The 15127-nt window shown below is 39.9% G+C and overlaps 1 protein-coding gene across 3 annotated transcripts in view; it reads right to left on the bottom strand.

The window, feature by feature from the left end:
- RHBDD1 (rhomboid domain containing 1) overlaps nucleotides 1–15127 on the bottom strand; it is a 440372-nt gene that overhangs the window by 375692 nt on the left and 49553 nt on the right. The window contains exon 1 of one of the 3 annotated variants that reach the window (XM_078665927.1): nucleotides 5489–5586. The exons of the other annotated variants lie outside the window; for them this stretch is intronic. The gene's annotated coding sequence lies outside the window, so the exon portion shown is untranslated. Of the gene's footprint in view, nucleotides 1–5488; nucleotides 5587–15127 lie in introns of those variants that run through there. 3 annotated transcript variants of the gene reach the window in all.

The raw sequence follows: 15127 nt of genomic DNA, 5'->3' as shown, positions 1-15127 counted from the left end.
ACCATCTTTCAGACCTATTTTCTGTTTTCGCGGTTATTCAGGACTTTGCGATGACATAGTTAACCAGGACAATTGCGCCTTTTCCATAAAGTCTAACATACATATATGCACACATACTACAGTATTTTACACACTAGGGGTTTCTTTCAGTATTGCCTTAACTCATGTTTTTCTAGGGGGTTTCTATAAAAATCAATCTCTAAAAACTATTTTATATTTTTGTGGAGACTCCGGAGATTACGATGAAGTTGGTAATCGCGATCCCCTTGGACATGGCACGAAAATGGAAAACAAAAGCAGGAATTGAATAGCCCCATCACAAAAACAATTATAACTATATAATTAATTCTAACCATCACAGTAGATAACTCTATAAAAACATTTAGCAGAATCTCAATATCTCTATAGGAATGCGTATTAATGATTCACTGATTTATTTTTTAATATTTTCACCAATATATGCACCAACGTTGATAGTCAGTACACTGGGGGGGGCGCCCTGGCGGTCTAAGCGTTGTCGCAAATATCGCACACAATTTAAAAAATCTATTTTGGATACAACTTGTGTCACTAACACCGCCATTTCTCAACCATGGGGTCAGAGTATCTCCATCCTGATCCCTTATGAGGCACAGGGTCAAAGCTGATTTCCATATGGCCAGGTCTAAATTGGGGTGGCATGGTAAGCAAAAGAATGGTGGATTTAACCCAGATCTCTTGACTGGGGGTGAATGTTTTGATTTGTTCTGCATTCCGTCAATCAATTGTGGGACTAGTGAGTGCATACTCTCTTCGCACTCTCAACCTCCGAAATCTATTGTCAGTCTGTCTTTTCTTGTGGGGCTGAACCTCTTCAAATAAGCACTGGAAAAGTTATTACATCTCACCTACAGAAGACATGCCTTTCCAAGAATTTGGAACTTGACCAGATAAAAAACAGTAGTTAAAAAAGAGGAGTTAAGAATTCCCGCCCATGCCTCAGGATCCCTTTTTTATCAATATGACTGGAATTCTGTCAGGGCCCATAGCAGAAGAAGCCAGAAGATTGAAGGATTCAGGTCAAGAAGAGAAGCAAGTTTTCCTTCAGAGAAACCAGCCATGCTACAGATGTTATGTTTATGTTCTTGATAAAATGGAAGTTTAGACATTTTCTCTTTTTTGTTTTCATTAATTGCACCAGCAAGCCAGAACCAAGAAACTCCCTAATTTCTAGTTGAAGCTGATTCTATTGTTTTTTTTTAAATGTTGCTACCATTTGGGCTGATGTACATGATAAGAGAATCAGAGATTGCTTCCAAAGATCAGTCAGGTTTGGTCATCTCGATCTCAGTGCCGCTTATCTCTTGGTTCCTAATCACCCACCTCACTGTATGTTTCTGCATTTCCAAATGAAAGGAAACTGTTACCAGATCACAGCTCTTTCTTTCTGTATTTCTTTTGCTCCGTAGTGTTCCAGGTATCTTCTGAAACTGGTGATTGTGCATCGTGGACATTAGTTTGGTACATGCTTTCCAAGGTACTCACATTTTGATGCAAACCAACTGGGGTTAAATCAAATAAACCTGCATCGTCAGCATACATCAGTATGTGAAGGTTGTAGGCAGCACAGCGTGAGGGAAAGTTTCTTGCATCCAAGAATTGGGCTGGTATGTCATGTAAGTACAGATCTTGGGAGAGAGCACATTGTTTTCCACCATCCCATGTCACACCATGTTGAGGAGTGGAGTGCTACTATCACTCCTAGCAGGTTCGATGGAACTCCCAGTCTCAGTAGTTCTTACCAGAGAGTGGGCCTTTGTACTTTATCGAAGGCTGTGAAAAAGTCTGTAAATGCAGTCTACAGATGTTGTGCCTTTTCAGTTAAGTACTTATCGATCAATCAAAGTTTAAACAATCACAATACTGTCTGTAATAGAATGATTGGGCTAAAATCCTGCTGGTTTCCACAGTATAATCCCTTTGGGAAAACCCAATCTTTCAGTTGTTCTAAGATGCAATCCACCAAATATTTCCCTGTTGCATCAACTAGTGCAATCTGCCAGAAGTTACCAGTAGAGATCACAAGCCTACCTTATGAACGGAAATTATGATAATGTATTTCCAAGAATTTGGCATTTGACCAGTTAAATATCAGCACTAAAAAAGAGGAGTTAAGAATTCCCCCCATGCCTCAGGACCCCTTTTTATCACTATAACTGGAATTGTGTCAGGGCTCATAGCAGAAGAAACTCCTGCTTTATTTTTGCAAATACCATATCTGGTGTCGGAGGAAAGACCTCTTCCGAGGTGTTCATTAAAGTCCGAAAAACAGGTTGATTACTTTCAGTAGGTACATTTGCCCTATAGAGATGTGAGATGTGATCTGTCTAAACTGGACTGGGGATAGAAACTGCAGAACGATTTTTTTTGTGAGCAGCAATCAAAGGCTAAAAAAAAGTCTGACATCTTAAATTGCAACCGCCTGCCTTAAATCCATCCAGTTATTGTCAGCCATGCTTTGTTTGATGTAACGGCAAGTCCTTTTCCTTTTTTCCAAAGCATTTGTATTACTTTTTTTCTGCTAGGAAAGTAGTCCACAAACTGGAGACAAGTGAGATTATGTATAGCTGCAGAAAGTTTCTTAATATTGGGATTCATTTGGGTAAAAAAAAAGAAATTAATTGAAATGCTATCATTGTGCAACTCATTTATTACTGCTGTTATAAGAGATACATAGTGGTTAATTGGATTTGCCACTTCTGAGATCCATTGAGATATAATGGTTATGTTTAAATAGTTAATCCACCTAGAATCCCAAATAGAGATTTCCCTCCCTATCCATTGCTGCTATACTGTTTCCAGGATTCAAGGACACTTTTTCAGTTTCTTGTTGCTTTAAAACCAAGGTGGCATAATAACTCCCTGAATGCGGAAGAACTTCCACTGCAGGAAATGATGAGTAGAAGTCGTAACTAACAAGTATGTAATCAATAATGGAAGCACCTCTTCTTGTGGAAGATGCTGAATATCCGGGTCGACCCGCCTCTTCATTACTACTGTATTTATTCTGGACAACGATCCTAGCAGTATTCCCACACACATATTTGCTTTGAATTTGGAGGGATAGAGGCCATGGGAATATTCCAGGCTTCTTCTAGATCTTTATCCCTGGTTCGATTTAATAATGCACCTGAGATTTTTGCGCAAAGATCCTCAAACAAAAAAATATTGCAATTATTGCCTCCACGTGGAATTAAGACTACCAGTTCAAATATTTTACACGAAATGTTGTTATTTCACAAACTGGGAGGAATATAAACATTGAAAAGGAGACTAGATTTATGCTGCTTGCAAAGTAAATTAGGAAACGTTATTTGGGCACCTTGTAAATTGTAAGAGGGCAAAGCGAGAATTCCGTATTCCCAGTAAAGGTTAATAGATAACAGGATGGCGAGACCCACTTTTGCAAGTCCTTTGGTGAGGGTGTCAACAGGAACATCTACTGTAAAGAATTAATCTAGAGTACGATATTTTGTAAGCCAGATTTCCTGAAGATAGGTAATTGAAAGAGTCAGGTCAAGAAGAGAAAAACCAGCCATGCTCCAAGATGTTATGTTGAGATTTTTGCTAAAATGGAAGTTTGAAAATGTTCTCTATTTTGTTTTCATTAATTGCACTAGCAAGCCAGCACCAAGAAACTTCATAATTTCTAACTGGGGCTGAATCTATTCTGTTTTTAATGTGTCTATCATTTGGGCTGATGTTCATGATAAGAGAATCAGAGAAAACCTTAGGGTATGAGCAATTAGATGGAGTTGCTAAAAAGACCCGATTAGAAAATTCAGTGTCAGTGATGAAACAAAAGAGTTCTTTGAAATTGAATGTGGGATATTGTGGACATCATAGATATTTTTATGTAAAACATTACTAGCTCTCAGGATTATTGAAGGAATCAAATATGACCAGAATTCAACTCGCACAAGAGTAAGGTCTTGTTTTTCTGGAAATAAGCCATTTTTAATTCCACAGATGTAAGTGAATGGTGCTGGGGGTATTAATGCAAAAGACATAAAGGGTTATTATCAATTTGAAAAAGGACTCATCTAAATTATTGGAGAGCACTGCGAAAGGAGAACTTCCTCTGTTCTTATATTCGTTTACTCAGAGTTTGTTATCACCAGAGGAACTTCAGAAGAGGAAGAGGAAGAGCATCCTCAGAAATATGAAGACTGGCTCTGAATTCTGAGGCCTGAGGGTTTATGGAAAAAAACAATAGTCATAGTGGGTAAAGGGAAAGGGGGGGCCAGGAAGGTTCAGAGGTTTGGTCTAGGATTACTTCTGGAATTGTATTGCTTCCGCTGTTACCATTTGTATATTTTATTACACTGAAACATATCGGATTTGGTCTTTTTCTAGTGATTCTACGTTTTGTTTTTTCCTTATTTCGCACCTTTTTCGAGGATGATTCATCACTAAATGTTTTTGTTGGAAGTGATTCTGTTTTGGCTCTATAAATTGATCGAGTTTCCTTATCCATAGTTGAAAGATGGGTTTTATAAATGGGAAAATAAGTTGGAGAGATTGTGTTTGATGTTGAGTTAAGAGATGATTTAGAAGCCTGCTGCTCTTCAGAAAACAGCTTTCGCAGAGAGGTGTCGAGCGTTAGCCTCATCCTTGTTATTGATCCTCACATATGCTTTTTCTGCTTAGGTGGTCCATGGCCTTCTCTGAGTTAAATTCTTATCTCGAGAGGAATTTACTTCCCTTTGACACCTTGTTTGGATCCTAGGGCACGTTTACTAGATGCTTCTGGGGTAAGGAGGCCGCCTTTTGCAAAGTAAGACAATTGAAAATTGCAGATAAAGTTTCCAGGTTGCGATCTGAATTTGTCGTTTTTTCAAACAGCTGCATTATTGACTCCAAGATTCTTTTAAGGGCTTGGACAGCCTCAGAGAGAAGTACATAATCTCCAAGTAGATGACAAGAGCTATTTAAAGGAAATTGGGCGAGCTGGAAAAGTCATCTGTTGGAACTAGTTCCTCACTTACGGTACTATTAAATAAATTGTTTCTTTCGGGGTTTTATTTGTAGATATGTTCTTCTTGCCTACTGAGAGTGAACTCAAGTCTATATCTGGAATGGTCAAAGTCTAGAGGAAGGTCTTCTCTAATTTTATTAGTGGTCTTAAAAGTCCAACTGTAAAGCCTAGGCTTAGCCTACATTTTTGTCGGGGATTGACTTCAATGGCCACATTGTGTGGACAAAGTTGAAGTAAAGTGGCAACTTCCGGACTATGTTTCTTGAGGAGCACTACCTAATCTTCATCCCAAAATCTTAATTTAGGGAAAAAGACTGGGATAGTAGGATATTGTCAGAAGTGCCCATGTGTACATATTTTGTGCCTTCGTTTAACTCTAAGGGCTAAGGTTTGCCAGTTCAGTTGGATTGATCTGTTTCTAAGCTTCTTAACAGTCATAATGAAAATAATTGCAAAGACAAACTAACTTACCTCTGCCTTCAGTGCCCGAGGTACTGCCATCACCCACAGGAAATTAGTGTTACTGCTGCTGTAGATGGAGAGATGAGTGAGGTTGACATGGAGATAATGAGAGAGGAAGCAGACACTAGATATTTAGTCGGGCTTGTATAAGAGTTCTAATCTTATTGCTGTCGATGGAGAAGCAGCCGAGAGAGGAGATAGTTGTGGAAAAGGTTCAGCTCTTCTTATCCTCAAAGGGGGCTCTGATATGCTTGAAAAGCCGGGCCCCAGCTCCCATGCACTTCTTCCCTTGAAAACAATGAGCCACGAACCCAGGTCGCATTATCAGCCAACCCGGACTCCCGGGTTGGGTTGGGGGCTGTGTTGCAAACCAGACTCAGCATCCACAAAACCAGGGGGGCTCCAACAAGTACCTAGTTACAACAGTGCCACACACTATGTAACCAACCCTCTCGGCCAAGTTGAGAAAACTAAAGACAAGTTCCCTACCCTTCTCTGCTTTCTTCTCCTTCTTTGCTCTCCAAGACGGGAGCCTGGAGGTTACGGGAAACCCAGAGATTGCCACAGGATACAGCAGATGATTGAGTGTCAGTGAACAAAACAAAACTGCAAACCTCGAAACTGCTAACTGACAACGCTGCTTACTGCTTCCAAATTCCTGTTTCCTTCTTCCTGTATCCTGTGTGCAGGCTCAAGCACATCCACGGCAAGAGACAGAGACAGTCCAGAGACCAGGCCGACATCTTTGTAAATGGTTTTATAATTACCACCGGCACATGCTGGTCTTGTTCTCACTGTGGGTAGAATGTGGGTCTGATGTACTGGTTTCCAAAGTTGCCTCTGCTGTTTGAAGAGCGGTTTCAAGAGTCAAATTGGCTCAACTGACAGAACGCCCATCCCCCTTTTGTACCGATCCATGGAAAAACATGACTTTCAAAAACCTTTTTAAGAGAAAGCTGAGATTTAGCTATCAAATTTAAGGTATTTACATATTTTGATATTTCCTTCATAAAAACCATCACAAAAAAATGGACATTTCGAAGACAGCCCCTCTTCAGACGATACTAGTTTTCTGAATTTTTAATCCATTTTTAACACCAGATTTGTATGAGTCTCAAAGCAGATGGCTCCATTTGCATTACCAATAAGGCAGATTGATCATTCAATCGAATCTGAAAGCTCTGTTGGATCAATTGCAAGAGATTCCTCCTTCATTTTGTGGTGCCATTTCAGATATCTTCGTTGTAGGACCCATCGTGTCTATCATCTTGTCTGGCAAACTGTCCAGGCCATGTTGGTCCTTTTTTAGGGTCCTAGTCATACTTGGCGAAAAAATATTACATTTAGAATCAATAGATGAAGTATGTAAAGCATGATCAGCAACAATTGTTTGAGGGCACTTTGACGTTAATTTATTTCTAATGACCTTTTTCAATGGTCTAATGCAAGCATGAATCTAGTCATTAATATGTAGAACAGTTGAACAATATGATGGGAAGGGACGATATAAGAGAGATCAAATAAGGACACACCCATAGAATCAATAAATGTTTATAGTGAATGAGTGTCCACCTTTTCTTTGGGAAAAGTCGACATGGTTTAATTTTGCTCTTATTAGGGCCAAATTAGATAAGTCATGTCGGGCCAAATTAGATAAGTCATGTCACCCTGTGCATCAAAGCCTGAACCAGGAGACTGGTCAGGGAAAACTCTAGACAATTTTTTTTTTCTGCAGGGTGAGTTTACATGCTTTCGGAAGGTTTTTTAATTGGAGAAACACCACAATCATCTGTGCAACTATCTTCCTTGACTGTTTTCCTGAAACCTTCGCGGTAACTGACGCTTATTGATTTAAGTACTAGGCAATGTAGGTCTGCTAACACCAGGAAGTAAGGTCTGGGTCAGAATGATATTTTTTATAAATAGGTCTTTTTTATTGATTTTAAAAATAATACACACTTAAATTAAAAGATGCAGAGCACAGCCATAGCATACGATCACTGCAAGTTTCACATCAACAGGAACAGAGTGCCGTGTCCTTACAGGTGATAATCCTGGATTCAGATCATCACACACACACACACACATTGGCTTCAATTTCACCCCTGCAACATCTCTCATCTCTCAATCAGTTGTCCCCCAAGCCCTTATCTAACTTCACAGGGTAAACTATTCAACCTTTCGAGTCCAGATTTAGTTTGTCTTGTGTATAACTTTACCTTAAAAAGTAATACTTTTTAATGGCGGAGACATCCAAACCCTTTTACCACACGTAAGCTGTGCTGTGGTTGTACGCTGGGCCTTAACTTAGTATACAAACAAATAAGAGATTTCACTCTGGGTGGGCACAGAGTCAAGGTACCTTAACACCGGGGAGCAAACTGTCTCAAAATCTCCAGTTCGCGCACTTGTAGTATATGATTGTCCGTTGCCATCATTTTCTACAGCTGGGCCTGTTATGACGTAATAGGGGCTACATTTTCTTCCACCTATGAGGAGCCAATGTAGCTTTTGTGGTTTCCAAACAACCTCACAGAAGCATCTTATCTGCCCTTGTTAGATCTTTTAGATGCGAGGAGTATGCCCCAAGGATAACTAAGGCTAAGAGCCTTATTATGACTTTGGTGGTCCTTCAGCGTTGCCACCATGGTGCTGTCTACTGGGGGACCTCAAAGCCATGATGTGCCCGCCCGCCTGATACCAAGTGTAATCCGGGTCAGGCAGGCGGTGTGCTGTTCGGTTCATAAGAGAGACTAATACGCAGCCGCCGCCCTGGGGGTACCAGCAGCTATACAGCCCAAATTAGTTGCTTAACCGCATCGCTGCGACGGCTTTTCCCGCTGTGCGCGGTAATTTTAAAAATACCGCGTTACATGACGAGCTCAGCTCGTCATGAGCGCATGGCAGGTTACGCTCATGACGAGCTCAGCTCGTCATCAGCCTGGAAGGGGTTAAAGCAAACTAATGAACAAAATCAATAATATTCTTTCAAAGAGAGTGTATCAACAAAGAAAAGCAAAACGGGTGTATACCTTAAAAATACAAATTTATGTAGAAAAATCAGTTTATAAATAAGGGTACAAAATGCAAATCACATAAATACAAAAGTGACTGGGATAAATTATTTGTACACCAACTGTTTTCTCATAAACACCTTTGTGGTAACCCATTCCAAATATTTTCCAATGAGGAGAACATCATTGAGTAAACAATGAACATTTCCAGAAAGTTTCTTTATACGTGAAAATGGGTTGAATTGTCGGTGTTTCGGTCTTGTTTCGTGCTACCACCTATAAGACCATCTTCAGGACGCAATGTTCATATGTGGACGGAAGACCCTAGATCAGTGAGTGAGCACAATCTGATAATGATTCACAGAAATGGAGCAAAATGGCCTCCTGAAGTCTAAACTAATATTGTGACGGCAATCCAAGTAACAAAGCTCGCTACATGTACATCTCAAGAGAAAGAATAAGGCAGCCTCTTTGAGGTCCTACGGGTGGTTTCACGGTGAGTAACAGAATCGATTAAGTCACACTTTAGCGCCGCCGAATCGGGATACATGGATCAGGCCAAAGTGTGGCGGTGGTCAGACCGCCACTGCCAGTACGGGACCACCGTGCTCGTAATCAGGCCCCAAGTCTTCTGTGATTGGATAGACTAATATATTTTTCTTTTATGCTAGTATTCCATTCCAGAAACGTTTAATGCATGTGGAATCCTGCCAGATATGCTGTAAATCCCCTAAAGCTCCACACCCCCTCCAACATGAGGCGCTTGATGAGGAGCATAATTTATGCAGTTTTATCGGGTATAAATACCAATCAAATGATTTTATTATGGGCTTCCATATATGTATTTTAACCCAAATCCCATAATGGGTAAGCGTGGTTTGGGTATGTAAATTCTTTGTCTATTAATGCAGACCAGATACTTCTGTACCGATAGTCTGTTATTGGGGAGGACGTAAGCAGGAGTGTATATAATGTTGGTATTGTGCCATTGTAGTCTGAGGTATGCTTTACAAATTTTCAATAGGAGTAAGTTCACTAGTGGCTGCAGATTTAACCTTCATCCCTATTACTCAATGGCTTCTTTGGGTGTGGTGCAATGTCTTAGGCTCACCTAGAGAAAGGTCCTGCACACTGGAGACCTCATTCTGCAAGCATCAAATGGTCCAGGATTAATTGCTGGACAGAAATTGGGATTCAAATGTACAGGTGTGTATGGTGAGGAAGGTACATCGTCAACTGATGTTTCAAGTACAGTGTATACCATACTTTTAGTGTGGTATTTATGGAGGAACTCAAGTATGTGCTCAGCAGCCTATCCAGTCTGGGTTTCTATAAAAGATTCACAACAAGGAACCTAGGGGTCTGACAAGAGGAAAAGAGAACCTCTTTTATCAAATAAGCAAAGGGCTGGATGTCTAAACTAGTACAACCAGGTTGAGTCAGAATTCACTCATTCAGACATGAAAGGCACAAGAGTAAACTAATAGTGATTGTATTAGAAACTCATTCAGGATTCCCATCAAAGAAATTGTATGATCAATGTTATCATCTGGTCGTCCTTCCAGGGTCATATGTCTCTAGATCATTAAGACACGGATCGTACCCATGTCAGGAAGAAGGGTTTCAAAGCCACAATCACTTCTAGACCAAGACGATATAGATCTGATGAGGAAACGTGCAGTGCAAACAAAAAAAATCAGTGAGAAGGTGGTGAGTCTAAAATAGGATAGAGAACCGATAAAGGAATCTTTAATTAATAGTACAGCCTCTTCCTGTTAAAAACGAGAACAGTGCAACAAATCAATGCAGTTCAAACAAATATCTGCATGGGGGCCAACATGTTTCAGCCTCTTGGGTATAAGACCCTAGGCTTTCTTCAGGGCCTCTGTTCTAACTAATAGGTGCTACTGCATGTGATAAAAAAACTTATGAAAATAAATCAAGTATGACATAAAAAGGATATAGTGTCCGTCATCTGTTAAGTACTTTGCCGTGTCAACTGGTATTTCACATATCTATAATGAAAATCAGATCTAGTACATAATTAGAAAACTCATTGTGCTAACTAAAATTATCATTATCATCTGTAGTATCTATAAACACACTCCCAGATAATATTCACTCACCCAGGTTGTCCGGGGAACAGACCTCACCTCTCCTGGACCTAACTCAGGAATTATGAGACCCCGCTCTGTAAAGGCAAAAGAGGACGGGGCTTACAAACGGAAGGAAGAAATGGTCTATTCCATTCTGCATTGTATTGATAAGTAAAGCCCACGTCTACAATATCTGCCTTCAGAGTTAAAATTATCACTTTGAAACTGGCACCAAAAGTATCACCAACCCCAACCAAAAAACTCTCAACCTCTCCACAGTGAAAGAGCAGCGTCTAAATCCCTTAGTTATAATTGTAACTAACAATAAGTAATTCACAGTCAAAAGATTATATATAATACACGTTCGCGCTTGGTTCTGTGCAGAGAAACTACTTGTATCTGAGCTACAGCATAGAGATAAGCTTAATAAGCGTGATAATCTCTCTTGCCTGAGCCTACCTGTCCGTCGTTGTCTCGAGCCTGTACTGAGTATGGGGGAGGCAACGAGAGCGACCGGACATGTAGAATTTAAATGGTTGAATCTAAGACCAATTAGGTGTTTACACCTTCGTAATGCTTATTAAATGTCCAAATATGAAATAAACCATTATCTCAGACTCTAATGTCGATGCATAATGAGCAAAATATTTGAAAAGCTCACTTATTCTTTAGAATGAGAGCCTTGATTGTCCAAGACGCATAGGTTGCATCAAAGACTGGTAATCGTAGTCACGCGAGATCAGAAACGGAATCCCGGATCACATCATCCGTACTCCGTTGTCTCGCGGGAACTCAAGGACTACAGCCGGACGTCACCCGCTCCATGTTTGTAGTCCAAAGCCGAGATCACATTAGGCATTCTCCGAATGATTCAGTTCTAAGGCGAAAACTGTTTTTTCATTTTGCTCCCTACTCCAAACTTAATGGCCATATTCACCTGATACTATGTGTTGGCATTATGGCATAGTATCTTCTTTGAAATGCCAGAAAACCTGAAAATGCGTTTACAATGTATGATGCAAAGGCAAATGGTTGCAGAAAAATTAGTATGTAAAACCATTCATTCTGTTCGCATGACCAACTACGATGGTGAAACGTTGTGATATCGTGTACTGACACCGCTGGGAATATTAACATATGCCACATAGTTAATAGCATATCGTGTACTGACACCGCTGGGAGTATTAACATATGCCACATAATTAATAGCAGAACGATGCAAGTAAATATATATAATATACATATTTTTGTGAAAATGCTTGTCCATAGTGTATATGTAAACAAGACAGAAAGAAGAAATGTCTAGCTACAAACAGCCCTTTTAAATACAGTTGGGCAAACAGATATAGTAAGTCACCTTGACTTCTCTAAGATAATGTAGAGGTGAAGTGTTCTACTTTAAACTGAACCACGGGATGTCATCATTTAATCCTTGGGTGTCAGTATGTAATTTATACACCCATTTTTGTTCTTTGTAAAGTATAAACTTAGAAACATCACTGATGTGAGATGGGATGAAAGGCTTTTCCAAGACAAACCACGTGAAGTCTGATTCTCCATGGTTGTGTTGTAGGAAATGTGTTGTCAGTTTAGAGACACTCTTCTTACACCTGAAGGTGCTCTTGTGTTCCAACATGCGCGTTCGGACTTTCCTGTTGGTCATGCCGATATAGCTCTTATTGCATGAACACTTGAGTAGGTAAATCAGATTGGAGCTATTGCAATTCGTGAATTGCCTAAGTTCCCATGGACGGTTAGTACCAATATCAACCGGAAACAGGAAAGTCCGAACGCGCATGTTGGAACACAAGAGCACCTTCAGGTGTAAGAAGAGTGTCTCTAAACTGACAACACATTTCCTACAACACAACCATGGAGAATCAGACTTCACGTGGTTTGTCTTGGAAAAGCCTTTCATCCCATCTCACATCAGTGATGTTTCTAAGTTTCTACTTCACAAAGAACAAAAATGGGTGTATAAATTACACACTGACACCCAAGGATTAAATGATGACATCCCGTGGTTCAGTTTAAAGTAGAACACTTCACCTCTACATTATCTTAGAGAAGTCAAGGTGACTTACTATATCTGTTTGTCCAACTGTATTTAAAAGGGCTGTCTGTAGCTAGACATTTCTTCTTTCTGTCTTGTTTACATATACACTATGGACAAGCATTTTCACAAAAATATATGTATTATATATATTTACTTGCATCGTTCTGCTATTAATTATGTGGCATATGTTAATACTCCCAGCGGTGTCAGTACACGATATGCTATTAACTATGTGGCATATGTTAATATTCCCAGCGGTGTCAGTACACGATATCACAACGTTTCACCATCGTAGTTGGTCATGCGAACAGAATGAATGGTTTTACATACTAATTTTTCTGCAACCATTTGCCTTTGCATCATACATTGTAAACGCATTTTCAGGTTTTCTGGCATTTCAAAGAAGATACTATGCCATAATGCCAACACATAGTATCAGGTGAATATGGCCATTAAGTTTGTAGTAGGGAGCAAAATGAAAAAACAGTTTTTGCCTTAGAACTGAATCATTCGGAGAATGCCTAATGTGATCTCGGCTTTGGACTACAAACATGGAGCGGGTGACGTCCGGCTGTAGTCCTTGAGTTCCCGCGAGACAACGGAGTACGGATGATGTGATCCGGGATTCCGTTTCTGATCTCGCGTGACTACGATTACCAGTCTTCGATGCAACCTACGCGTCTTGGACAATTAAGGCTCTCATTCTAAAGAATAAGTGAGCTTTTCAAATATTTTGCTCATTATGCATCGACATTAGAGTCTGAGATAATGGTTTATTTCATATTTGGACATTTAATAAGCATTACGATGGTGTAAACACCTAATTGGTCTTAGATTCAACCATTTAAATTCTACATGTCCGATCGCTCTCGTTGCCTCCCCCATAATCAGTACAGGCTCGAGACAACGACGGACAGGTAGGCTCAGGCAAGAGAGCTTATCACGCTTATTAAGCTTATCTCTATGCTGTAGCTCAGATACAAGTAGTTTCTCTGCACAGAACCAAGCGCGAACGTGTATTATATATAATCTTTTGACTGTGAATTACTTATTGTTAGTTACAATTATAACTAAGGGATTTAGACGCTGCTCTTTCACTGTGGAGAGGTTGAGAGTTTTTTGGCTGGGGTTGGTGATACTTTTGGTGCCAGTTTCAAAGTGATAATTTTAACTCTGAAGGCAGATATTGTAGACGTGGGCTTTACTTATCAATACAATGCAAAATGGAATAGACAACTTCTTCCTTCCGTTTGTAAGCCCCGTCCTCTTTTGCCTTTACAGAGAGGGGTCTCATAATTCCTGAGTTAGATCCAGGAGAGGTGAGGTCTGTTCCCCGGACAACCTGGGTGAGTGAATAGTATCTGGGAGTGTGTTTCTAGATACTACAGATGATAATGATAATTTTAGTTAGCACAATGAGTTTTCTAATTATGTACTTGATCTGATTTTCATTATAGATATGTGAAATACCAGTTGACACGGCAAAGTACTTAACAGATGACGGACACTATATCCTTTTTATGTCATACTTGATTTATTTTCACAAGTTTTCTATCACATACAGTAGCACCTATTAGTTAGAACAGAGGCCCTGAAGAAAGCCTAGGGTCTTATACCCAAGAGGCTGAAACATGTTGGCCCCCATGCAGATATTTGTTTGAACTGCATTGATTTGTTGCACTGTTCTCGTTTTTTAACAGGAAGAGGCTGTACTATTAATTAAAGATTCCTTTATCGGTTCTCTATCCTATTTTAGACTCACCACCTTCTCACTGATTTTTTTGTTTGCACTGCACGTTTCCTCATCAGATCTATATCGTCTTGGTCTAGAAGTGATTGTGGCTTTGAAACCCTTCTTCCTGACAAGGGTACGATCCGTGTCTCAATGATCTAGAGACATATGACCCTGGAAGGACGACCAGATGATAACATTGATCATACAATTTCTTTGATGGGAATCCTGAATGAGTTTCTAACACAATCACTATTAGTTTACTCTTGTGCCTTTCATGTCTGAATGAGGGAATTCTGACTCAACCTGGTTGTACTAGTTTAGACATCCAGCCCTTTGCTTATTTGATAAAAGAGGTTCTCTTTTCCTCTTGTCAGACCCCTAGGTTCCTTGTTGTGAATATAATGATTGTGAGGAGTTTCACCTTGGCTGGTCTCTAAATACTCCTCAGACCCTTCCCTACTAGCTTTGTTATTTATTTATTTCTATAAAAGATCCCAAAACGTTCTTCTCCACAATTGCCCTATCCATGTAAACTGATATTTTTTCTGATGTCCTTGCGCTCCATTACGGTAAAACACAGAGCTGTGCGAACTGATAATAAGTCTTAAAATTGGAACTGCCAGACCCCCCTTTGTAAGGGCAACACAAGCTTGTAAGCCACCCTTTGGCCCAATCCTTTTCAGAAAAAATGTAGGAGGATTGTCTTTATTTCTGTAAAAAGAAATACCCAAAATGCTGATTGTTATA

The sequence above is a fragment of the Lissotriton helveticus genome, chromosome 11, assembly GCF_964261635.1.
Source record: "Lissotriton helveticus chromosome 11, aLisHel1.1, whole genome shotgun sequence".
Classification (NCBI taxonomy): domain Eukaryota; kingdom Metazoa; phylum Chordata; class Amphibia; order Caudata; family Salamandridae; genus Lissotriton; species Lissotriton helveticus.
The sequence above is the reverse complement of the archived record's forward strand: the minus strand, read 5'-3'. Positions and strand labels throughout refer to the sequence as shown.